A 26,905-nucleotide genomic window follows, 5' to 3' on the forward strand; every position below is an offset into this window, starting at 1 on the left:
ACTCTAATATCTCTCAGAATACAACTCACGCTGCTACCGCAGCACTTACGGAACTCTGTGTCTCATTTTATCAACGGACACCCGGAGCTGCAACACAGCAGCACGTCAGGAGTAACGCTCCTACCAACACTCCTCCTCTATCTGTTACAGCACGCCACGGACACGCCGAGCGTTACAGCTCACACACGCCTAGCTGGAAACAAACACCGGAGCCTGCACCCCACAGGGAGTCAAGCGTTACAGCTCACACCCGCCTAGCTGGGAAGTAACACCGGAGCCCGCACACCCACAGTGAGTAACTCGCTCACACCAACATATGCAAATAGCAACCAGTTAGCTGCACATCAAAGCACTTGCACTATAAAATACGGATGCTTCTATTGATTGAAACCAGAGCCTGCCAAGAAGCATATCTGCAGGTATTCTCACACAATCAGCTCTGTTACTGTTTCACTGCCTGCCAGCGAGACTCCGCTCAGAGAACTTTCTATAGCTACATTGCATCTCTTAAAGTACCAAATAAGGATAATTACTTTAAGCAGACGTCCACTGTAATTACCTTCTATGTGTTGTTCTAGGAATAACACTCCTAAATGTGCAGGAGCCTCTGCAGTAACTCAAACCTAACACTGCTGGAATATATACATACATTCCCTATTCTCCTCCATAGCCTTTTCACCTGTCTTTCAGGTTATAATACATATTAGCACATTCTGTGTTTTCTTTAAACTGTGTCACTCTTTCTACAAACTTGTCTTCTCACTATTGGTTTAATCTGTTCCTTCCTATGACTTCCCTTAGTCCCCTCAAGTCAATGACCTAAATCTTGACTCTTCTCACTTAAGAGTCTAAGGTAAGGTGTGAGACTGAGTGGTATCTAGATTGCATGCATTACAAATCATACTATTTCATTACATGTCTTACACTACATGTCCTCTCTTCTCCTCCTCGCGCTCTCTTCATCTGTGTCTCTTCTCCCTCTATAACCCTTCTCGTTCCACCTATGACTCTTCTCCTTCTATACCCCTTCTCTCTCCCTTTATACCCCTTCTTCCTCCCTCTATGTCTCTTCTCCCTCTATACCCCTTCTCCATACGGAGCTTGAAAAATATGCCCCTATATCTCTTCTTCCTCCTATATTTGTCTATTCTCCCTCTATGCACCTTCTCTCTCCCTTTATGTCTCTTCTCCATCTATACACCTTCTCTCTCCCTCTATGTCTCTTCTACCTCTATGCACCTTCTCTCTCCCTCTATGTCTCTTCTCCCTATATATACCTTCTCTCTCCCTCTATGTCTCTTCTACCTCTATGCACCTTCTCTCTCCCTCTATGTCTCTTCTCCCTATATACACCTTCTCTCTCCCTCTATGTCTCTTCTACCTCTATACACCTTCTCTCTCCCTCTATGTCTCTTCTCCCTCTATGCACCTTCTCTCTCCCTCTATGTCTCTTCTCCCTATATATACCTTCTCTCTCCCTCTATGTCTCTTCTCCCTCTATACACCTTCTCTCTCCCTCTATGTCTCTTCTCCCTATATACACCTTCTCTCTCCCTCTATGTCTCTTCTCCCTCTATGCACCTTCTCTCTCCCTCTGTCTCTTCTCCCTCTATGCACCTTCTCTCTCCCTCTATGTCTCTTCTCCCTCTATGTCTCTTCTACCTCTATGCACCTTCTCTCTCCCTCTATGTCTCTTCTCCCTCTATGCACCTTCTCTCTCCCTCTGTCTCTTCTCCCTCTATGCACCTTCTCTCTCCCTCTATGTCTCTTCTCCCTCTATGCACCTTCTCTCTCCCTCTGTCTCTTCTCCCTCTATGCACCTTCTCTCTCCCTCTGTCTCTTCTCCCTCTATGCACCTTCTCTCTCCCTCTATGTCTCTTCTCCCTCTATACACCTTCTCTCTCCCTTTATGTCTCTTCTCCATCTATACACCTTCTCTCTCCCTCTATGTCTCTTCTCCCTATATGCACCTTCTCTCTCCCTCTGTCTCTTCTCCCTATATACACCTTCTCTCTCCCTCTATGTCTCTCTCCCTCTATACACCTTCTCTCTCCCTCTATGTCTCTTCTCCCTATATACACCTTCTCTCTCCCTCTATGTCTCTTCTCCCTCTATGCACCTTCTCTCTCCCTCTATGTCTCTTCTCCATCTATACACCTTCTCTCTCCCTCTATGTCTCTTCTCCATCTATATACCTTCTCTCTCCCTCTATGTCTCTTCTCCCTCTATACACCTTCTCTCTCCCTCTATGTCTCTTCTCCATCTATACACCTTCTCTCTCCCTCTATGTCTCTTCTCCCTCTATACACCTTCTCTCTCCCTCTATGTCTCTTCTACCTCTATACACCTTCTCTCTCCCTCTATGTCTCTTCTCCATCTATATACCTTCTCTCTCCCTCTATGTCTCTTCTACCTCTATGCACCTTCTCTCTCCCTCTATGTCTCTTCTACCTCTATACACCTTCTCTCTCCCTCTATGTCTCTTCTCCCTATATACACCTTCTCTCTCCCTCTATGTCTCTTCTCCCTCTATACACCTTCTCTCTCCCTCTATGTCTCTTCTCCCTCTATACACCTTCTCTCTCCCTTTATGTCTCTTCTCCATCTATACACCTTCTCTCTCCCTCTATGTCTCTTCTCCCTCTATACACCTTCTCTCTCCCTCTATGTCTCTTCTCCCTCTATACACCTTCTCTCTCCCTCTATGTCTCTTCTCCCTCTATACACCTTCTCTCTCCCTCTATGTCTCTTCTCCATCTATACACCTTCTCTCTCCCTCTATGTCTCTTCTCCCTCTATACACCTTCTCTCTCCCTCTATGTCTCTTCTCCCTCTATACACCTTCTCTCTCCCTCTATGTCTCTTCTCCCTCTATACACCTTCTCTCTCCCTCTATGTCTCTTCTCCCTCTATACACCTTCTCTCTCCCTCTATGTCTCTTCTCCCTCTATACACCTTCTCTCTCCCTCTATGTCTCTTCTCCCTCTATACACCTTCTCTCTCCCTCTATGTCTCTTCTCCCTCTATATACCTTCTCTCTCCCTCTATGTCTCTTCTCCCTCTATACACCTTCTCTCTCCCTCTATGTCTCTTCTACCTCTATGCACCTTCTCTCTCCCTCTATGTCTCTTCTACCTCTATACACCTTCTCTCTCCCTCTATGTCTCTTCTACCTCTATACACCTTCTCTCTCCCTCTATGTCTCTTCTCCCTCTATACACCTTCTCTCTCCCTCTATGTCTCTTCTACCTCTATACACCTTCTCTCTCCCTCTATGTCTCTTCTCCATCTATACACCTTCTCTCTCCCTCTATGTCTCTTCTCCATCTATATACCTTCTCTCTCCCTCTATGTCTCTTCTACCTCTATGCACCTTCTCTCTCCCTCTATGTCTCTTCTACCTCTATACACCTTCTCTCTCCCTCTATGTCTCTTCTCCCTCTATACACCTTCTCTCTCCCTCTATGTCTCTTCTACCTCTATACACCTTCTCTCTCCCTCTATGTCTCTTCTACCTCTATACACCTTCTCTCTCCCTCTATGTCTCTTCTCCCTATATGCACCTTCTCTCTCCCTCTATGTCTCTTCTCCCTATATACACCTTCTCTCTCCCTCTATGTCTCTTCTCCCTCTATACACCTTCTCTCTCCCTTTATGTCTCTTCTCCCTCTATACACCTTCTCTCTCCCTCTATGTCTCTTCTCCCTCTATACACCTTCTCTCTCCCTCTATGTCTCTTCTCCCTATATACAACTTCTCTCTCCCTCTATGTCTCTTCTCCCTATATACACCTTCTCTCTCCCTCTATGTCTCTTCTCCATCTATGCACCTTCTCTCTCCCTCTATGTCTCTTCTCCATCTATACACCTTCTCTCTCCCTCTATGTCTCTTCTCCCTCTATACACCTTCTCTCTCCCTCTATGTCTCTTCTCCCTATATACAACTTCTCTCTTCCTCTATGTCTCTTCTCCATCTATACCCCTTCTCTCTCCCTCTATACACCTTCTCTCTCCCTCTATGTCTCTTCTCCCTCTATACACCTTCTCTCTCCCTCTATGTCTCTTCTCCATCTATGCACCTTCTCTCTCCCTTTATGTCTCTTCTCCATCTATGCACCTTCTCTCTCCCTTTATGTCTCTTCTCCATCTATACACCTTCTCTCTCCCTCTATGTCTCTTCTACCTCTATACACCTTCTCTCTCCCTCTATGTCTCTTCTCCCTCTATACACCTTCTCTCTCCCTCTATGTCTCTTCTCCATCTATGCACCTTCTCTCTCCCTTTATGTCTCTTCTCCATCTATGCACCTTCTCTCTCCCTTTATGTCTCTTCTCCATCTATACACCTTCTCTCTCCCTCTATGTCTCTTCTACCTCTATACACCTTCTCTCTCCCTCTATGTCTCTTCTCCCTCTATATACCTTCTCTCTCCCTCTATGTCTCTTCTCCCTCTATATACCTTCTCTCTCCCTCTATGTCTCTTCTCCCTCTATACACCTTCTCTCTCCCTCTATGTCTCTTCTCCCTCTATGCACCTTCTCTCTCCCTCTATGTCTCTTCTCCCTCTATACACCTTCTCTCTCCCTCTATGTCTCTTCTACCTCTATACACCTTCTCTCTCCCTTTATGTCTCTTCTCCATCTATACACCTTCTCTCTCCCTCTATGTCTCTTCTCCCTCTATGCACCTTCTCTCTCCCTCTATGTCTCTTCTACCTCTATATACCTTCTCTCTCCCTCTATGTCTATTCTCCCTCTATACACCTTCTCTCTCCCTCTATGTCTCTTCTCCATCTATACACCTTCTCTCTCCCTCTATGTCTCTTCTCCCTATATATACCTTCTCTCTCCCTCTATGTCTCTTCTCCATCTATGCACCTTCTCTCTCCCTTTATGTCTCTTCTCCATCTATGCACCTTCTCTCTCCCTTTATGTCTCTTCTCCATCTATACACCTTCTCTCTCCCTCTATGTCTCTTCTACCTCTATACACCTTCTCTCTCCCTCTATGTCTCTTCTCCATCTATGCACCTTCTCTCTCCCTTTATGTCTCTTCTCCATCTATGCACCTTCTCTCTCCCTTTATGTCTCTTCTCCATCTATACACCTTCTCTCTCCCTCTATGTCTCTTCTACCTCTATACACCTTCTCTCTCCCTCTATGTCTCTTCTCCCTCTATATACCTTCTCTCTCCCTCTATGTCTCTTCTCCCTCTATATACCTTCTCTCTCCCTCTATGTCTCTTCTCCCTCTATACACCTTCTCTCTCCCTCTATGTCTCTTCTCCCTCTATACACCTTCTCTCTCCCTCTATGTGTCTTCTACCTCTATACACCTTCTCTCTCCCTCTATGTGTCTTCTACCTCTATACACCTTCTCTCTCCCTCTATGTCTCTTCTACCTCTATACACCTTCTCTCTCCCTCTATGTCTCTTCTCCCTCTATGCACCTTCTCTCTCCCTCTATGTCTCTTCTACCTCTATATACCTTCTCTCTCCCTCTATGTCTATTCTCCCTCTATACACCTTCTCTCTCCCTCTATGTCTCTTCTCCATCTATACACCTTCTCTCTCCCTCTATGTCTCTTCTACCTCTATACACCTTCTCTCTCCCTCTATGTCTCTTCTCCCTATATATACCTTCTCTCTCCCTCTATGTCTCTTCTCCATCTATACACCTTCTCTCTCCCTCTATGTCTCTTCTACCTCTATAAACCTTCTCTCTCCCTCTATGTCTCTTCTACCTCTATACACCTTCTCTCTCCCTCTGTCTCTTCTCCCTCTATGCACCTTCTCTCTCCCTCTATGTCTCTTCTACCTCTATACACCTTCTCTCTCCCTCTATGTCTCTTCTCCATCTATACACCTTCTCTCTCCCTCTATGTCTCTTCTACCTCTATACACCTTCTCTCTCCCTCTATGTCTCTTCTCCATCTATACACCTTCTCTCTCCCTCTATGTCTCTTCTACCTCTATACACCTTCTCTCTCCCTCTATGTCTCTTCTACCTCTATACACCTTCTCTCTCCCTCTGTCTCTTCTCCCTCTATGCACCTTCTCTCTCCCTCTATGTCTCTTCTACCTCTATACACCTTCTCTCTCCCTCTATGTCTCTTCTCCCTCTATACACCTTCTCTCTCCCTCTATGTCTCTTCTACCTCTATACACCTTCTCTCTCCCTCTATGTCTCTTCTCCCTCTATACACCTTCTCTCTCCCTCTATGTCTCTTCTCCCTCTATACACCTTCTCTCTCCCTCTATGTCTCTTCTCCCTCTATACACCTTCTCTCTCCCTCTATGTCTCTTCTCCCTCTATACACCTTCTCTCTCCCTCTATGTCTCTTCTACCTCTATACACCTTCTCTCTCCCTCTATGTCTCTTCTCCCTCTATACACCTTCTCTCTCCCTCTATACACCTTCTCTCTCCCTCTATGTCCCTTCTCCCTATATATACACCTTCTCTCTCCCTCTATGTCTCTTCTCCCTCTATACACCTTCTCTCTCCCTCTATACACCTTCTCTCTCCCTCTATGTCTCTTCTCCCTCTATACACCTTCTCTCTCCCTCTATGTCTCTTCTACCTCTATACACCTTTTCTCTCCCTCACTGAGGCCCATTTATCAAGCTCAGTATGGAGCTTGTGGGCCCATGTTTAAAGGTACAAAGACCGCTGCTCCATAACCCTGTCCGCCTGCTCTGATGAGGCGGACAGACATCGCTGGAATTAAACCCGATCGAGTACGATCAGGTTGATTGAGACCTCCCTGCTGGCAGCCCATTGGCCGCGAGTCAGCAGGGGGTGGTGTTGCATCAGCAGCTCTTGTGAGCTGCTGGTGCAATGCTGAATATGGAGAGCATATTGCTCTCCGCATTCAGCGATGTCTGTCGGACCTGATCCGCACTGTCGGATCAGGTCTGACAGACATTTGATAAAAAGGCCTCTATGTCTCTTCTCCTTCTATATCTCGTCTCTCTCCATCTATGTCTCTTCTCCCTCTATAATATGCCCTTCTCTCTCCATTTATATATCTATTCTCCCTCTATACCCCTTCTCTCTCCATCTATGTATCTTCTCCATTTATATCTCTTCTCTCTCCATCCATCTATGTCTCTTCTCCCTCTATAATATGCCCTTCTCTCTCCATTTATATATCTATTCTCCCTCTATACCCCTTCTCTCTCCATCTATGTATCTTCTCCATTTATATCTCTTCTCTATCCATCCATCTATGTCTCTTCTCCCTCTATAACTCTTCTCCCTCCACCTATGTCTCTTCTTCCTCTCTACCTCTTCTCTCTCCACCTATATCTCTTCTCCCTCCTTTCTCCACCTATGTCTCTTCTCCCTCCTTTCTCCACCTATGTCTCTTCTCCCTCCTTTCTCCACCTATGTCTCTTCTCCCTCTCTACCCCTTCTCTCTCCACCTATGTATTTTCTCCCTCTCTACCCCTTCTCTCTCCACCTATGTCTCTTCTCCCTCTCTACCCCTTCTCTCTCCACCTATGTATTTTCTCCCTCTCTACCCCTTCTCTCTCCACCTATGTCTCTTCTTCCTCTCTACCTCTTCTCTCTCCACCTATGTCTCTTCTCTCTCCTTTCTCCACCTATGTCTCTTCTCCCTCCTTTCTCCACCTATGTCTCTTCTCCCTCTCTACCCCTTCTCTCTCCACCTATGTATTTTCTCCCTCTCTACCCCTTCTCTCTCCACCTATGTCTCTTCTCCCTCTCTACCCCTTCTCTCTCCCCGTCTCTCTCCACCAATGTCTCTCCTCCCTCTCTACCCCTTTTCTCTCCATCAATGTCTCTTCTCCCTCTCTACCCATTCTCTCTCCATCTGTGTGACTTCTACCTCTATACACCTTCTCTCTCCCTCTATGTCTCTTCTACCTCTATACACCTTCTCTCTCAATCTATGTCTCTTCTCCAGCTATACCTCTGCTCTCTCTTTCTATGTCTCTTCTTCCTTTCTACCCCTTGGATCCCACATGTGATGTCTTATGGACTCTCACCATTTTCTGAATGAAAACAAAAATGTATGCTTACCTGATAAATTAATTTCTTTCATGATGGTGAAAGTCCATGAAACCGGCCCTTGTTTTTCCATAACAGTTGGCAGCAGTACTAGTTTGTACTTCTTTTACCCTGCTTTTCCTTTCCTGCTTTTCTTATTTTCTCCCTTTTTGGCCATATGTATGGCTAAGGAATCATGGGAAAGTGGAGGGATTAAAGTTCTGTTGTGTGGTGTGTTTTACCTACTCTTGTAGGACTGGTCTTTAATCCCCACCTGTGATGGTGTGTGGACTCTCACCATCATGAAAGAAATGAATTTATCAGGTAAGCATACATTTACTTTTTAGTATAGAAAATTATTTTTTCCAAAAGTCAAATAAATATATGTAATTAAAGGTGGATTGCCAGCGCTAAAAACTTCAATACTTGTTGGCCATTATGCAAAAAAGCTTATTGGTATAATATTACTTTATATCCACCCTAGGTATTTATACGTGTGAGATGGGCGAATGTCCCACTAAATAGATGGTATTGGTGTGTTTCTAATCATGCTGCGTGTGATTAATGCAGTGTACCCTTAGAACTATTAAAGATTATGATAGAAAAGAGAAAATCAATACATATAAGTCCGCGCACAGATAAGGTCATTACATATGTTGTAAGTTCTTAATAGTCCAATTGGTAAATTGGAAAACAGAACAAATTGTAAATGGTTTTCTTCTTACCAGAGATTACCCCAATCATATGAGGTAATGTTTGTACTCGAAAGGCAGTGGGGACACTCCTCTGTGTTCTCCCTGTATTGGCCCTTAGGTCTGTGATTCAGGGGATTTTTTATCCTAGGTCACTTCCAAAGTCAGATGGATGTTGTAGGACACTCCAAACTTGTTGGTAGAAACTTCCTGATAGAAACTTCCAGCTTTTTTTCTCTGTAGCGTTATATCTTTGTATCCCCCAGAAGTATGGTTTTGAGGCAGTAGGTCTAAGTTGAATATCCTAGAAAGACAAATGGAAATCACAAAGTGTAACTCTGTCATAAAAGGTATTTATTACTGTTTAAAACACAAAGATTTACACTTACATTAATAACCCTCAATCCTTAATGAGGTAAGCATTCAAGCATATATACACAAATAGTTAAAACCTGTGAAGATATGCTGACCGTTAGGACCACCTCCAATCTCTGAGGTCTGGGTATAACTCTGGTCCAACTGTAATCTTGGTGAGTCCTCTTTGTAAGAGCGTTATAAAATTACACTGTATTGTATGCAGTGCTAAAGTCTCATATAGTTATGGTAATAAAACCAATTTGAGTGTTAAAAAACACACGGATTGACAATCACATAAAAGACTGTTACTTGTATACAATGTGCAAAGTACATACAATTCTGTCCAGAAAACGGCCCAGAAGTAAATTGTGGTAAGATGCCACTTTAGGTTGCCGGTATCATAACAATAGATCTGTACACCCACTCCAAATATCCTCACGCGTTTCGAAGTGTTTATTTACTTCTTCGTCAGAGGAAAAGTATGTGTACAGTGTGACCGGGATTAGATTTAAAGCATGGCTGAGTGGGCGTATTTTTTCTTGCGTGATGACGTCACTGTTTCACATGATGCCGACAACCAATAGTGGATCTTGTGTCAAAACAACCAAGGGGGCTCATGCTAATAAAAACACAAACCCGCCCAAAAGTAGAAACCCCAGTGTGACTAAAACAAATAGTAAACAACCTCCAGTTGCAAACAGAAGACCAAGTAATTCACATAATAAATTTACTACCTACCAAAATACCAGGACAGATAGTACAAATTCCGATAAATACAGAGGTACTGCTAGATTCCAAACTAACTTCAATTCGAAGAAAGGAAATAGTAATACACATAGACAGGTCACCTGGAAAAAAAGAATTTAAGGATATGGGAAATAAAAATACCAGTAATAACAAAAATAGACCCAATCATTATAAACAGGGTTATAATAGACAAAACTATGATCAGTACAGAGAAAACCAAAATGGATGGAGAAATCCCAATCTGGGACAGATTCAACAACCAAATTACAGACATTATGAACAACGTAATAAACAGAGACAATATAGATCAAACAAACCAATTTTTTTAAAGAGAGGTTGGGTAGGGAATCACCACCCAAGATATTTACCAAACAATATAGAGACACCATTGCACACACATATAGAAAGAACAAATCACAGAATCAATTTAAGGCCTCAATGGTCATTGGACAATACCAGAAAAAGAAAAGGACCAAAAGAGGATGAAGAAGAAGAGGAATGATGGGAAATAGAAGGAGACAGTGAAATAATAAGTACCCCAAAAAGGGGGAAACATGAGAACCTCTATTAAAAATCTTTAATTTATCATCAACCTCTTTCTCCAATATACAACTGGAGGTTTTATCAAGAGGTCTCAGCTTTGCACCCACCAGAAGTCCTAATCCTTTCAATTTATATATTGATTTCAAAAATTTTATTAGGAAATTGACATTATGTCGACACTTTGAGAAACTGGAAAACAAACAAAACCTTAATTTTATGGGAAATTTTTCAGACTCAGATCAAGAAACTATTAATATACTAGAGGAATTGAATATAGAGAGCGAAGAATTCTTAGAAGGGAAAAATTATTTTATGAAGTCCCACTCAAATCTTAAACCTACCTCAATCTTTTATCCCACACAGTCAAAAGATAATTTTATACCAACGTTTAATGAACTAGTATCCAAAGAATTACAGAATCTATCTGAAAATTTTAAAATTAAAAAGGACAACCTGAGTAAAAAAGAAAAAAAAGTTTTAAATTCCATTAAAGACATGGACAATATTAGACTTAGAGAGGCGGACAACGCGTAAGGATATTTGGAGTGGATGTACAGATCTATTGTTACGATACCGGCAACCTAAAGTGGCATCTTATCACAATTTACTTCTAGGCCGTTTTCTGGACAGAATTGTATGTACTTTGCACATTGTATACAAGTAACAGTCTTTTATGTGATCGTCAATCCGTGTGATTTTTAACACTCAAATTGGCTTTATTAACATAACTATATGAGACTTTAGCACTGCATACAATACAGTGTAATTTTATAACGCTCTTACAAAGGGGACTCACTAAGATTACAGTTGGACCAGAGTTATACCCAGACCTCAGAGATTGGAGGTGGTCCTAATGGTCAGCATATCTTCACAGGATTTAACTATTTGTGTATATATGATTGAATGCTTACCTAATTAAGGATTGAGGGTTATTAATGTAAGTGTAATCTTTGTGTTTTAAACAGTAATAAATACCTTTTATGACAGAGTTACACTATGTGATTTCCTTTTGTCTTTCTATGATATTCAACTGAGACCTACTGCCTCAAAACCATACTCCTGGGGGATACAAAGATATAACGCTACAGAGAAAAAAAGCTGGAAGTTTCTATCAGGAAGTTTCTACCAACAAGTTTGGAGTGTCCTACAACATCCATCTGACTTTGGAAGTGACCTAGGATAAAAAATCCCCGGAATCACAGACCTAAGGACCAATACAGGGAGAACACAGAGGAGTGTCCCCACTGGCTTTCGAGTACAAACATTACCTCAAATGATTGGGGTAATCTCTGGTTAGAAGAAAACCATTTACCATTTATTCTTTTTTCCAATTCACCATTTGGACTATTAAGAACTTACAACATATGTAAAGACCTTATCTGTGCGCGGACTTATATGCATTTATTTTCTCTTTTCTATCATTATATATATATATATATTTTTAAATTACCCTTTTCAGAGGCAACATAAAGAAAAATTACATTAACCCCTTAACAACAGCCAATGTAATTTTTACTCGAAGGGGTTAAATAGCGTGGGTCTGGCCACTACAGAGCTAAAAACCCTTTAGGACGTGCAACGTACACTTTAAATGCTCCTTTATAAAACGTATACTGAAAAAGATTTTCGCCTAGATTTAGAGTTCTGCGTTAGCCGTCCAAACCAGCGTTAGGGGGTCCTAACGCTGGTTTTTACCGCCCGCTGGTATATAGAGTCAGTCAGGAAAGGGTCTAACTCTCACTTTCCAGCCGCAACTTTTCCATACCGCAGATCCCCTTACGCCAATTGCGTATCCTATCTTTTCAATGGGATCTTCCTAACGCTGGTATTTAGAGTCTTGGCTGAAGTGAGCGTTAGAACTCTAACGACAAGACTCCAGCCGCAGAAAAAAGTCAGGAGTTAAGAGCTTTATGGGCTAACGCCGGTTCATAAAGCTCTTAACTACTGTGCTCTAAAGTACACTAACTCCCATATACTACCTATGCACCCCTAAACTGAGGTCCCCCCACATCGCCGCCACTCTAATCGGAACAGCCAATAGAATGCAAGCTCAATCTGATTGGCTGATTAGATCAGCCAATCCGATTGAACTTGAATCTGATTGGCTGATTCAATCAGCCAATCAGATTTTTCCTACCTTAATTCCGATTGGCTGATAGAATCCTTTCAGCCAATCGGAATTCGAGGGACGCCATCTTGGATGATGTTCCTTAAAGGAACCTTCATTCGTCGTCTAGTCGTCGGGAGAAGAGGATGTTCCGCGCAGGAGGTCTTGAAAATGGAGCCGCTCCTCGTCGGATGGATGAAGATAGAAGATGCCGCTAGGATGAAGATGTTTGCCGGTCCGGATGTCCTCTTCTTGTCGGATAGGATGAAGACTTCGGAGCCTCTTCTGGACCTCTTCTTGCTGGATAGGATGAAGACTTCGGAGCCTCTTCTGGACGGATCGGTGATACCCGGCGTGGTGATGATAGGTAGGGAGATCTTCAGGGGCTTAGTGTTAGGTTTGTTAAGGGGGGTTTGGGTTAGATTAGGGGTATGTGGGTGGTGGGTTGTAATGTTATTTATGTTTTTTTACAGGCAAAAGAGCTGAATTCTTTAGGGCATGCAACGCAAAAGGCACTTTTAAGGGCTGGTAAGGTAAAAGAGCTGTAAACTTTTTATTTTAGAATAGGGTAGGGCATTTTTTATTTTGGGGGCTTTGATTTTTTTTTAGGGGGCTTAGAGTAGGTGTAATTAGTTTAAAATTCTTGTAATCTTTTTTTATTTTTTGTAATTTAGTGTTTTTTTTTTTGTAATTTAGCTTAGTTGATTTAATTGTAGATAATTGTAGGTAGTTTATTTAATTAATTTATTGATAGTGTAGTGTTAGGTTTAATTGTAACTTAGGTTAGGATTTATTTTACAGGTAATTTTGTAATTATTTTAACTAGGTAGCTATTAAATAGTTATTAACTATTTAATAGCTATTGTACCTGGTTAAAATAAATACAAAGTTGCCTGTAAAATAAATATAAATCCTAAAATAGCTACAATGTAATTATTATTTATATTGTAGCTATATTAGGGTTTATTTTACAGGTAAGTACTTAGCTTTAAATAGGAATAATTTATTTAATAAGATTTATTTTATTTCGTTAGATTTAAATTATATTTAACTTAGGGGGGTGTTAGGGTTAGGGTTAGACTTAGCTTTAGGGGTTAATACATTTATTAGAGTAGCAGTGAGGTCCGGTCAGCAGATTAGGGGTAATACTTGAAGTTAGGTGTCAGTGATGTTAGGGAGGGCAGATTAGGGGTTAATACTATTTATTATAGGGTTTTTGAGGCGGGAGTGAGGCGGTTTAGGGGTTAATACATTTATTATAGTGGCGGCGAGGTCCGGTCGGCAGATTAGGGGTTAATAAGTGTAGGTAGGTAGCGGCGACGTTGTGGGGGGCAGATTAGGGTTTAATAAATATAATATAGGTGTCAGCATTGTTAGGGGCAGCAGATTAGGGGTACATAGGGATAATGTAGGTTTCGGCGGTGTACGGAGCGGCAGATTAGGGGTTAAAAGTGTAATGCAGGGGTCAGCGATAGCGGGGGCGGCAGATTAGGGGTTAATAAGTGTAAGGTTAGTGGTGTTTAGACTCGGGGTTCATGTTAGGGTGTTAGGTGCAGACTTAGGAAGTGTTTCCCCATAGGAAACAATGGGGCTGCGTTAGGAGCTGAACGCTGCTTTTTTTTTTCAGCTCAAACTGCCCCATTGTTTCCTATGGGGGAATCGTGCACGATCACGTTTTTGATGCTGGCCTCATCCGTAAGCAACGCTGGTATTGAGAGTTGAAGTGGCGGTAAATTATGCTCTACGCTCCCTTTTTGGAGCCTAACGCAGCCCTTCAGAGAACTCTCAATACCAGCGTTATTTAAAAGGTGCGGGGAAAAAAAAACACGCGTAGCTAACGCACCCCTTCTAACGCAAAACTCTAAATCTAGGTGTTTATAATTTGTGTATAGTTTGTGTTGCTGTCACAGACGTCTGTATTATACTAGTGGACTGGGTGCCAAGCAAGCAAACTGTGAAATAACAAACTGAAGCCAAATGTAACACCATTCCCATAAGCGCATCAGGAAGTCTGCTGCAGTGTCTCTCTGAGAACAAAATATTAAGCGACAAATGTTTAATTTACCAGAAAGGCACCAGGACCAAAGACTGAAAACAGCAGCGCTAAAAAGGCAATTGCAAACGAGTGAAAGGTAAGTGTATCATTAATACAGATATTAACTCCTGTCTGTCATTTGTGGATTTCAAGGGTTATACAGGACATGTCTTGTAGCCCAAGTGAAAGGAAAGTTGCATTGGATATCAAGCTGTTTATGTGGAAGCTATATGACCATAGTGAATAGTTATTGGCTTATTTTACAGTATTTTTGTCTAATTTTCAATCCCTGATTAGTCAGTAATGCAGTCAAAAAAAGCTATAGAATAGCATATTAACCAAGTCTAAACATTAAAACAAAACAAACATTTTTAAACATGTTTGCTGCAATTGTTTTTTGATACCCAAAATCCCACCCACTATTTGCCTTATCTGGATGAGCCAATCCAGGCTTGAGTCTGCTGACAACAAGGCTGGTATTATGTTAATATAAAATGAATTGTTTTACAGCTGTTTTTTTTTATAAAGCCAGTTAGGAACTATTTACTGGTATGCCCATAAAAAGATACCAACAGTGTATGTTCTAGTGCTGTATTAACTTGAGCACATACCTTTACAGGCTATACCTTGTCTAGCATTTGTGGTTCCCCTGACAAACCCCAATACAAGATAGTTACTCTTATTCGTTGGCAGGCTACCTCTACTTGCTTCAAACTTGAACTTTAGTTATAGATTTAAACTAAAAGAGCATGTGTTCTCTTATATATTGTTTCGGTTGGTGTTAACATGGGTTCAAAATTGGCCCTTAATGCCTGTTATATCACTTAATTCACATATTATTTTATACCTGGAGGTCCAAAAGAGGCCTGTTTTTTTTTTCTTTTTTTCCAGTAGGGGATGTCACTTTTTTACTATTTCAGATATAACTATAAATGTGAAGTTGGGTTTCCAATTTTGTGTTCAATACAGACATTTGTTAAGTCATTATTTAATTGTCCCAGATGTTTAATTTGTTCATTGTGACACCTATATGTCATTGGATTAGGAAATCTATGTGGCCACATTGTTGATATACATTTACCGCAATACAAAATTGTTTATATATATATATATATATATATATATAAAAAATTCCGAAGGAAAGTCTGCAGCATTACAAGAAGATTTTTTATATTACTTTATTACAAGCTTACAGACATATTGGGCAAAACCCTTTCTATAGCCAATGTCTTCTTACGCATTCAAAAGCATTCCGCAACCTCAGCATGCACATGCCTAATAACTACAGGTGGCCCTCGGTTTACGCCAGTTCAATTTGCGCCGTTTCAGAATAACAACCTTTTTTTAAGTCATGTGACTGCTATTGAACAGCTTTGGAAAGCAGTGCACTAATTAAAATAGCCAGTAGGTGGAGCTGTCCACTTGTTTTGCAGAAAATGTATGCAACTTAACAGACTGAAATTGATCTGTGTACACATATCAGACCAGAGCTAATGAGAAAACAAGATTTAGAAGCCACTTACCTATTATCTTCCTGTCCAGCAGCTTGAGGTGAGGGTGCCTAAATGCCTATTAATCACTGCAGATTGAAATGTATAGAATAGGTGCAGAACCAATATTATCTAACATGCTAACAATGCAGAGAACTGATTGCAGAAAAATGCAACTAAAAAAGTTTTTGTTCATTAAACTTAGTTTGATGATGATGCAGTCTGTTGTGTGATTATTTAATTAGGTGCCGTTAGCAAATGTTTTTGTTCTTTAAACTTAGTTTGATGATGATACAATCTATATTATTAGGTTTATAATGCTGTTTAGCATTTAAAGTCTTAATTTCAAAGCTTTAAAAATAATGTATTAGATGTTACTTATGACAATTTTGAGAGGGGCCTGGAACCTAACTCCCTCACTTCCCATTGACCTACATTATAAACTGGGTTTCAATTTACAACGGTTTCGATTTACAACCATTCCTCCTGGAACCTAACCCCGGCGTAAACTGAGGGCTACCTGTAATTAGTTTATATAATAAAATCTCAAGTTGTTTACTGCCCCTTTAAGTCCACTGTAGGAGACATAGGTACCCATATTGGGTTTGAGAGATTGTCCTCATCATTTTTGCTAGGACCCTACATTGCTATAAATAAAGGGCTTTTTTAAACCTAAGTAAACCTTTTATATTAAAATATCAAGGTGGTTACTATCCCATTAATTAAAAAGAACTTTTTATGTATAGCAACATCTGGTCCATGCATTAAGGAGGACAATGTCTCAAACCACTATGGGCACTTACTTATGTTGCATACAGTGGAATTAATTGCTGATACCTACTATGGATATATAAAATAATACGTTCATGCTCCTTGAATACTGTTTTATGCAGAGGTCATACAGAAAGAGTCCCATAGCCATAATTAGTTACAATACTCAAGGTTGCCAGTTGCCCCCAATTTGTAAACTGGGGTTTTAATTTAACGCATCCAATGATCTGTGCAGGACAAGAAGGGAAAAGGGGGAGGCTAAAAAAAAGTAGCAAAACATGACATCTCAAAAAAATATCTGCGGTAATTTGTTAGACCATGTCATTTTAAGACTTATGTCTTTGTGCAGAGGGGTGTTAAACATAGGCTGACCATATTGCCGCTTTAAAAAGGGACACATGAAAAATACATATGTCAGGGCTGTTTTTAGGGCTGTTTAAAGAAATGGTTTTGTATAAGAACCCTCACATATGTAGGCTTACCAGAAGTCCCACTTTTACTGGGATTGTCCCGGTTTGGAGGCGCTGTCCCAGTGTCCCACCCAGTTGTTCATTCTGTCCCTGTAGGGTTGCCACCTCCAGGTTTCAAATCATGTGTCCGGGTTTCAGACCACCTGAAACCCAGACACATTATTCAAAATGACTGGACTGTGGCTCTCCAGCATAGTTGGATGCTGGTACTTTGTTACATACAGCCCTGCTTAGCTTAACGTTCGTGTCCTTCAAAGTTTACATTTAGTAAAACAGGCTGAGTGAGCAGCATAGGGTTTTTTTATTTTGTAGTACTACTTGGTTTGTTTTTGTAAGAATGTAACACCCCCGACCCCTGGTGACATTGCCTGTAATACACCTTTAGGGGAATCATATGGGTATGACTAGGAAGTACAGACAGGCAGGATTTTTGGCGTGGATCTTGCTTTACGTCATGCAGGATAACATTTTGGCTATAATCTTCCTGCATTATGGTATAGAGTAGCCTCTTAAACAGCTTTAGTGGGTACGTGATTCTTTTTTACTTTCATTCAATGTTGTATTTATGCCTTATCAGTATTTGGCTCTGTTCCTTAATTAGACACATAAAACACATATTACACTGCAGATATTAAATTGATAAAGTGATAATTATGCTTGATGTTTGGCATTATTTAGAATCTGAGATTTAGATTAATGACTTATTTGTCATAACAACGTAATGGTGCCTTTTTCACTAGGGGGTGGTGTTATTGTCTATTTAAACTGTGTGATTCACTTGTTTGACTGAGGAAGGGTAGAGAATCCACAAAACATTACACACATAAAAGCTACTACTTTAAAAGGACTGGTAATTGCCACGCCCCCTTGACCACGCTCCTGACCACACCCCCCTGGCACCGCACCAGGTGGTCCCAGTTTCACCTCTAAAAATTATGGTAAGCCTACACATATGTATTTTTCATATGTGTTCCTTCTTAAAGCTGCAATATGGTCAGCCTAGTTAAACACAACATAGTGTAGGGTGGATAGTTTTAAAATTACATAATCGAATGAATTAGTTCATATATATTTTTTTAGAGTATTGCAGCCCTTTAAAATTTAAAGGGACACTGATTCCAAATTTTTTTCTTTTGTGATTCAGATAGAGCATGTCATTTTAAGCAACTTTCTAGTTTGCTCCTATTATCAAATTTTCTTCATTCTCTTGGTAGGTTTATTTGAAAAGCAAGAATGTAAGTTTAGATGCCGGCCCATTTTTGGTGAACAACCTGGGGTGTCCTTGCTGATTGGACAGCACCAATAAACAAGTGCTGTCCATGGTTCTGAACCCAAAATTTGCTGACTCCTTAGCTTAGATGCCTTCTCTTTCAAATAAAGATAGCAAGAGAACGAAGAAAAATTGATAATAGAAGTAAATTAGAAAGTTGCTTAAAATTGTATGCTCTATCCGAATCATGAAAGAAAAAAAAAATTGGGTTCAGTAGCCCTTTAACTTTGTGGTCATTTTTTTTTTAACAATTTACAAAATTATGTAGTCTAGAACTATACAAGAGGGGAAAAAAAGTAGTGAAATACTGAGGCTTCTCACATAGATACTACCGTGAAAATGCTTTTGATATAAATAGGAACACAATGGATTATTCAGTACATACAAGTAAAAGAACAACATCACCAATATTTAGCTCGGAAGGCATGGAAAACAGACTTGACAAACCCTGAACTATATAAGAAAACTAAAAGGATAAAGCCATATTAAAGGAGCAGTATACACCCTGTAATTACAAGACATTTCTGTTGTGTTGCTATAGAACAACATCAGCCAAACCTAAACATTTTTAAACAAATTAACATCCTTTATACAGCAATTGTTTTCCAATAACCAATCTCCACCCACCAGGTGCCATATTCGGGGGGGGGGGCAATCTGGGCTTTAGTCTGCAGAAAACAAGGCTAGTCACCGTCATTGCTAGTATAAAATACATTATTTTGCAGTTGTTATCAGATAAAGTTATTTAGGGGGAAATATGTAGCATGGTTAGCCTTGATAAGTCAGAAGGGTGCATTTCCAGCTCAGTAAATTACAAAATCCACAATTTTCAGAGCTAAATTACATGAACAGGAGGCAGAAAATAATTATGAAAGTATATGAAACAATTGATTTTATTACTCAATAACAATATATTTTATATTAAAATCTCAAGGTGTTTAACTGTCCCTTTAAAGTGGCTGAAGTATATCCTGCATGATCAGCAACTCTGAACCTACACCATTCTACACAGTGATTGCTTGACCGGTGCAGCAACTTATTTATATAGGTCTCTAATTAGTCACAATAAACAGTAAAGTGACAGTAAACACCTTAAGATTTTTATATACCATGTTTAGTTATGTGTAAGAAAACTACTTTGCAATATACTTTAATTGTCTGTTTTGCCCCCATTTCATGTAATTCAGCTCTTAAATTAACACTTTGTTTCCTACAATACTTTTCAAAAGCCAAACTCCACTCAGCACTTGCCTTATTTGCAAGAGGCAATCTTTGCTTGTTTTTGGAGAAGACAAGTCTAGCCATGATTATGTCAGTACAGAGTTAATTATTTTGCAGTTGTTATCTACTGAAGCCAGTTAGATAAAGTATATGTAGCAGTGTTAGCCTTGCTGCACTTCTGAGTCTAGTTCTCAGAAGTAGAAAACCCACAATTTTCATAGTTAAATTACTTTAAAAGAGGTCAAGATAAAAAAATGAAGTATGCATATATATATATTTAACTATTCATAAATAAACATTTTATATTATAATTTCAGGGTGTTACTATCCCTTTATGGGGTGTGAAAAAAACCTATTCTGTAACTGGGAGAAAAAGATCTAATGAAAAAACATTACAAAGTTTTTTACTACATGAAAGGAAATATTTCATATAGCTTCGACTTTAAGAGAGAAATCTCAATGTATCCTTCCTGGTAAAATATTTTATAAATAAATAATAAATAAATAAAATTACAGTAACCTGATACCAGTGCTAGAATTGGTGCTGGTTTTACCAGAAAACACAAGCTGGGCTTTATATACCTGACCATTGCTTAGTAAAAGCTGCATATTTGTACATAGCCAAAATGTGATTCACAGACAGACATAAATACACAACCAAAATAGACTTTCCACAAACTGGAAACTGAAAAAAGAAGACATAAATCCAAGCAGAAGGCATTTGCAGGGATTAAACACAGTTATACACAAGCAGATGTGCAATAATAAAATACTCTAAAATGCTTCTAGTAAAAGGTCTGTTTTAGAATTTTCTGCAGGTTAAGTACATAGTAAAAGCTCATTTATTTGTCTCATACAAAATGTTTCAATATTTGAAAATGCTGTTCTTCTCAAAACAAATTCTATCATGCACACAAAATAGGAACAATTAAAGAAGATTAAAAACAGTTTTACATTAAACATATTTACTAAGATTTGTTTAAGCAAAGCTATTGTATTGTCTAAATTAATACTAGTAGGCAGTGTATAATTGTGCAAAACAGATACTGCAGTATTACTACTCAGAGGCTGATAGTGGGATGTATATTTGTGTGCTACAAGTACTGCAGTATTAATGCTCAGAGGCTGATAGTGGAATGTATATTTGTGTGCTACAAGTACTGCAGTATTAATGCTCAGAGGCTGATAGTGGGATGCATATTTCTGTGCTACAAGTACTGTAGTATTAATGCTCAGAGGCTGATAGTGGAATGTATATTTGTGTGCTACAAGTACTGCAGTATTAATGCTCAGAGGCTGATAGTGGAATGTATATTTGTGTGCAACAAGTACTGCAGTATTATTGCTCAGAGGCTGATAGTGGGATGTATATTTGTGTGCTACAAGTACTGCAGTATTATTGCTCAGAGGCTGATAGTGGGATGTATATTTCTGTGCTACAAGTACTGCAGTATTAATGCTCAGAGGCTGATAGTGGGATGCATATTTCTGTTCTACAAGTACTGTAGTATTAATGCTCAGAGGCTGATAGTGGAATGTATATTTGTGTGCTACAAGTACTGCAGTATTAATGCTCAGAGGCTGATAGTGGGATGCATATTTCTGTGCTACAAGTACTGCAGTATTAATGCTCAGAGGCTGATAGTGGAATGCATATTTGTGTGCTACAAGTACTGCAGTATTAATTCTCAGAGGCTGATAGTGGAATGTATATTTCTGTGCTACAAGTACTGCAGTATTAATGCTCAGAGGCTGATAGTGGGATGTATATTTGTGTGCTACAAGTACTGCAGTATTAATGCTCAGAGGCTGATAGTGGGATGCATATTTCTGTGCTACAAGTACTGCAGTATTAATGCTCAGAGGCTGATAGTGGAATGTATATTTGTGTGCTACAAGTACTGCAGTATTATTGCTCAGAGGCTGATAGTGGGATGTATATTTGTTTGCTACAAGTACTGCAGTATTAATGCTCAGAGGCTGATAGTGGGATGCATATTTCTGTGCTACAAGTACTGCAGTATTAATGCTCAGAGGCTGATAGTGGAATGCATATTTGTGTGCTACAAGTACTGCAGTATTATTGCTCAGAGGCTGATAGTGGGATGTATATTTCTGTGCTACAAGTACTGCAGTATTAATGCTCAGAGGCTGATAGTGGGATGCATATTTCTATTCTACAAGTACTGTAGTATTAATGCTCAGAGGCTGATAGTGGAATGTATATTTTTGTGCTACAAGTACTGCAGTATTAATGCTCAGAGGCTGATAGTGGAATGTATATATGTGTGCTACAAGTACTGCAGTATTAATGCTCAGAGGCTGATAGTGGAATGTATATTTGTGTGCAACAAGTACTGCAGTATTATTGCTCAGAGGCTGATAGTGGGATGTATATTTGTGTGCTACAAGTACTGCAGTATTATTGCTCAGAGGCTGATAGTGGGATGTATATTTCTGTGCTACAAGTATTGCAGTATTAATGCTCAGAGGCTGATAGTGGAATGTATATTTGTGTGCAACAAGTACTGCAGTATTATTGCTCAGAGGCTGATAGTGGGATGTATATTTGTGTGCTACAAGTACTGCAGTATTAATGCTCAGAGGCTGATAGTGGAATGTATATTTGTGTGCTACAAGTACTGCAGTATTATTGCTCAGAGGCTGATAGTGGGATGTATATTTGTGTGCTACAAGTACTGCAGTATTATTGCTCAGAGGCTGATAGTGGGATGTATATTTCTGTGCTACAAGTATTGCAGTATTAATGCTCAGAGGCTGATAGTGGGATGCATATTTCTGTTCTACAAGTACTGTAGTATTAATGCTCAGAGGCTGATAGTGGAATGTTTATTTGTGTGCTACAAGTACTGCAGTATTAATGCTCAGAGGCTGATAGTGGAATGTATATATGTGTGCTACAAGTACTGCAGTATTAATGCTCAGAGGCTGATAGTGGAATGTATATTTGTGTGCTACAAATACTGCAGTATTAATGCTCAGAGGCTGATAGTGGAATGTATATTTGTGTGCTACAAGTACTGCAGTATTATTGCTCAGAGGCTGCTAGTGGGATGTATATTTGTGTGCTACAAGTACTGCAGTATTAATGCTCAGAGGCTGATAGTGGGATGCATATTTCTGTGCTACAAGTACTGCAGTATTAATGCTCAGAGGCTGATAGTGGAATGTATATTTGTGTGCTACAAGTACTGCAGTATTATTGCTCAGAGGCTGATAGTGGGATGTATATTTGTTTGCTACAAGTACTGCAGTATTAATGCTCAGAGGCTGATAGTGGAATGCATATTTGTGTGCTACAAGTACTGCAGTATTATTGCTCAGAGGCTGATAGTGGAATGTATATTTCTGTGCTACAAGTACTGCAGTATTAATGCTCAGAGGCTGATAGTGGAATGTATATTTGTGTGCTACAAGTACTGCAGTATTATTGCTCAGAGGCTGATAGTGGGATGCATATTTCTGTGCTACAAGTACTGCAGTATTAATGCTCAGAGGCTTATAGTGGAATGCATATTTGTGTGCTACAAGTACTGCAGTATTAATGCTCAGAGGCTGATAGTGGAATGTATATTTCTGTGCTACAAGTACTGCAGTATTAATGCTCAGAGGCTGATAGTGGGATGTATATTTGTGTGCTACAAGTACTGCAGTATTAATGCTCAGAGGCTGATAGTGGGATGCATATTTCTGTGCTACAAGTACTGCAGTATTAATGCTCAGAGGCTGATAGTGGAATGTATATTTGTGTGCTACAAGTACTGCAGTATTATTGCTCAGAGGCTGATAGTGGGATGTATATTTGTTTGCTACAAGTACTGCAGTATTAATGCTCAGAGGCTGATAGTGGGATGCATATTTCTGTGCTACAAGTACTGCAGTATTAATGCTCAGAGGCTGATAGTGGAATGCATATTTGTGTGCTACAAGTACTGCAGTATTATTGCTCAGAGGCTGATAGTGGAATGTATATTTCTGTGCTACAAGTACTGCAGTATTAATGCTCAGAGGCTGATAGTGGAATGTATATTTGTGTGCTACAAGTACTGCAGTATTATTGCTCAGAGGCTGATAGTGGAATGCATATTTGTGTGCTACAAGTACTGCAGTATTAATGCTCAGAGGCTGATAGTGGAATGTATATTTGTGTGCTACAAGTACTGCAGTATTAATGCTCAGAGGCTGATAGTGGGATGTATATTTGTGTGCTACAAGTACTGCGGTATTATTGCTCAGAGGCTGATAGTGGGATGCATATTTCTGTGCTACAAGTACTGCAGTATTAATGCTCAGAGACTGACAGGGACGACACCCACCATGTAATAGAGGTGCAATTCTCTACAATCCTGTAAAGGAAATGGTTTATTCAACATACAAATGAACCATATTTACATGCATGATAGAAAATCTTTGGGTTTTATGTCCCTTTAACTTGTGTTTTAGACCTTTGCAAGGATTAAAGTCATAATTATATACAAGCAATTAAACAATAATAAAATGGTAACACATTCGAGCAAACTTCTACTTGAAATTCAAATGCACTAATGTGCAGGAGCTCATATGTGCACATATTTACACAAACCTCCCAACATTTGTGGCTGTGATTGAGGGACGCAGGAGGTTGATAGGAGCCCATCACCATTTTGTGGGTGGAGCCGTGTTGGGAGGTGACGGAATCATGGGTGGTTAGTGGGAGGGATTGTGGGTGTTTCTGGGTGGTCTGTTAGTATGTCAGGGCAGTTTGTGGGTGTTTCTGGAAATTCTGTAAAGAAGGACATATGGCTGTCTCAGAGGGACAGAGCTCAGAATCAGAGACTGTCCCTCTCAAATAGAGAGGTCTGTTATTCACACATATACATATATACACACACACATACATAAATACACACATACATACATATATACACACACACATACATAAATACACACATACACTTACACATAAACACATACATAATTAAACACACACACATATAAATAAATATATATAAATATATATATATATATATATATATATATACACACATATACACAGTCACACATACTGTACATAAATACACACTTACATACACACACACACACACACAGATACACACAACATACATACATACATACATAATTACACACACACACACATACATACACACACAGATACACACAGCATACATACACACATACATGCACACACATACATAAATATACACATACACTTACATACACACATACATAATTACACACGCACACAGATACACACAACATACATACACACATACATGCACACACATACATAAATACACAGAAAGTTCAAGCTGCAGCAGCACTGAATAAAAAGATTTTTATTTTTATTTTTGCCAAAAAGTTAATACAACGTTTCGGACCAACTGTCCTTAATCATGTATAAAATCACACTGACACATACAGGCTTAAAATACCCTTAACCCCTCCCATTCAATTATAATACACACCTGTGATAATCTATCTACATCAGTTAACTCCACCTAGTGTTCACACACCTCTTTTCTTAGAGGTTCTCATATGACTTCACAGTTGATTTATCATTATGTGTACACAACATAGACATTCTAAATCAAAGATACCTATACTTTTTGTTAGCTCTAAGAACTTTTTAGACTTTTTTTAAGCCTTTACCTCTTATATTAAAGGGACAGTAATCAGAAAATACTCCAATCCATTTCTCTATTCATACCTCCTGGCCACATAGTACCTAATGTATAGATCCAAAACAATTCTTTTTGCTGAAGTTTTTTCTCTCTGTTACCCCCCCTCCTGGGTCTCTCTACATGATCTATAATCTGAAATCTAATTTGACTCAGACTATGCCCAGCTGTCAAAAAATGGTGAGCCACAGGTGCATCTACATCTCCTGTTCTTATGCTACTCTTGTGTTGGTTCAACCTCTCACGCACCTTACGGGTGGTCTCTCCTACATAGCCCCACCCACATGGGCATTTGATTAGATACACAGCATATTCTGTGTTACAGGTGAAATACCCTCTAATCAAAAATTTCTTGCCTGTGCGTGGGTGGCAAAATGTAGAGCCCCGCACCATATTGTTACAGTTAGTACAATTTAGGCAGGGAAAGCAACCATTGTTTTTTTTGTCAATATACCTTTGCACTTTCATTTTACCAGGTCCTATATCTGCCCTAACAAGGGTATCCTTAAGATTTTTACCCCTCCTGTATGCAGGCATTGGCGGTACTTGAAATTCCTTCACTTTAGGGTTACATTCACTTAGTACACTCCAGTGTTTTCTTATAATACCTTGTATTTTATCACTAAGGGGAGAAAAATTACTCACAAATACCATTCTATCTGTTTGGTCCTTTTCTTTATTATTTTGTTGTTCTAACAACTTAGCCCTCGGAATGTCTAGAGCGCTATTTATGCCCTCCTGTATCATTTTAGATGGATAGCCTCTCTTTGTGAATGCATTCCCTATCTCACTAAGTCTCTCCAGTGCCAGACTCTCGTCTGATACTATGCGTCTTACACGCAGAAACTGGCTCTTTGGTAGAGATTTAGTGAGAGTGGGAGGATGTGCACTACTGTAGTGTAATAGATTGTTACAATCTGTTTCCTTTCTATACAGATCTACTGACAATGAAGTCCCAGACTTATAAACTTTGGTATCTAGAAAGTTAATGCTTTCTTCACTATGGACAAGTTTAAATTTAATGTTAAGGGTAGCGCTATTCAAATCCTTAAAGAACTGTTCCAGGGTCCCAATGTCGCCCAACCACACACCGAACACATCATCTATATAGCGCCACCATGTGGCGCCATATAGAATAAATAAAGGGTGGCTGTACACCACATGCTCTTCAAACACATTCATGAAAATGTTCGCGTATGTGGGAGCGACATTGGAACCCATGGCCATGCCCTGAAGTTGCAGAAAATAGTCATCTTGGAATAGGAAGTAATTACACCGCAGTACAATACCTAGCAGTTCAACAATAAAATTTCTCTGCATCTCACTTATCTCTGTGCTATTGCTCAGTATTCTATTTACTGCTCCAATTCCTGCTTCATGTGTAATGGATGTGTACAAACTTACTACATCCATACTATACAGAATACCTTTTCCCTCACTCAGATCAAGACTATGTATTTTATTCAAAAAATCACCTGTATCTCTTATGTAAGAG

At 39.7% G+C, this 26,905-nt stretch overlaps 1 protein-coding gene and 1 long non-coding RNA gene across 2 annotated transcripts in view; one reads left to right on the forward strand and one right to left on the reverse strand.

The window, feature by feature from the left end:
• The window catches only part of LOC128641885 (uncharacterized), a 48,829-nt gene extending 24,458 nt beyond the window's left edge, over positions 1-24,371 (reverse strand). The window contains exon 1 of the long non-coding RNA XR_008399592.1: positions 24,315-24,371. This is a non-coding gene — a long non-coding RNA (uncharacterized LOC128641885). The remainder of the gene's footprint in view (positions 1-24,314) is intronic.
• The window catches only part of C1QTNF8 (C1q and TNF related 8), a 138,573-nt gene continuing 126,176 nt past the window's right edge, over positions 14,509-26,905 (forward strand). Inside the window, exon 1 of the mRNA XM_053694449.1 lies at positions 14,509-14,586. The gene's annotated coding sequence lies outside the window, so the exon portion shown is untranslated. The remainder of the gene's footprint in view (positions 14,587-26,905) is intronic.

Source organism: Bombina bombina, chromosome 11 (genome assembly GCF_027579735.1).
Source record: "Bombina bombina isolate aBomBom1 chromosome 11, aBomBom1.pri, whole genome shotgun sequence".
Lineage (NCBI taxonomy): Eukaryota > Metazoa > Chordata > Amphibia > Anura > Bombinatoridae > Bombina > Bombina bombina.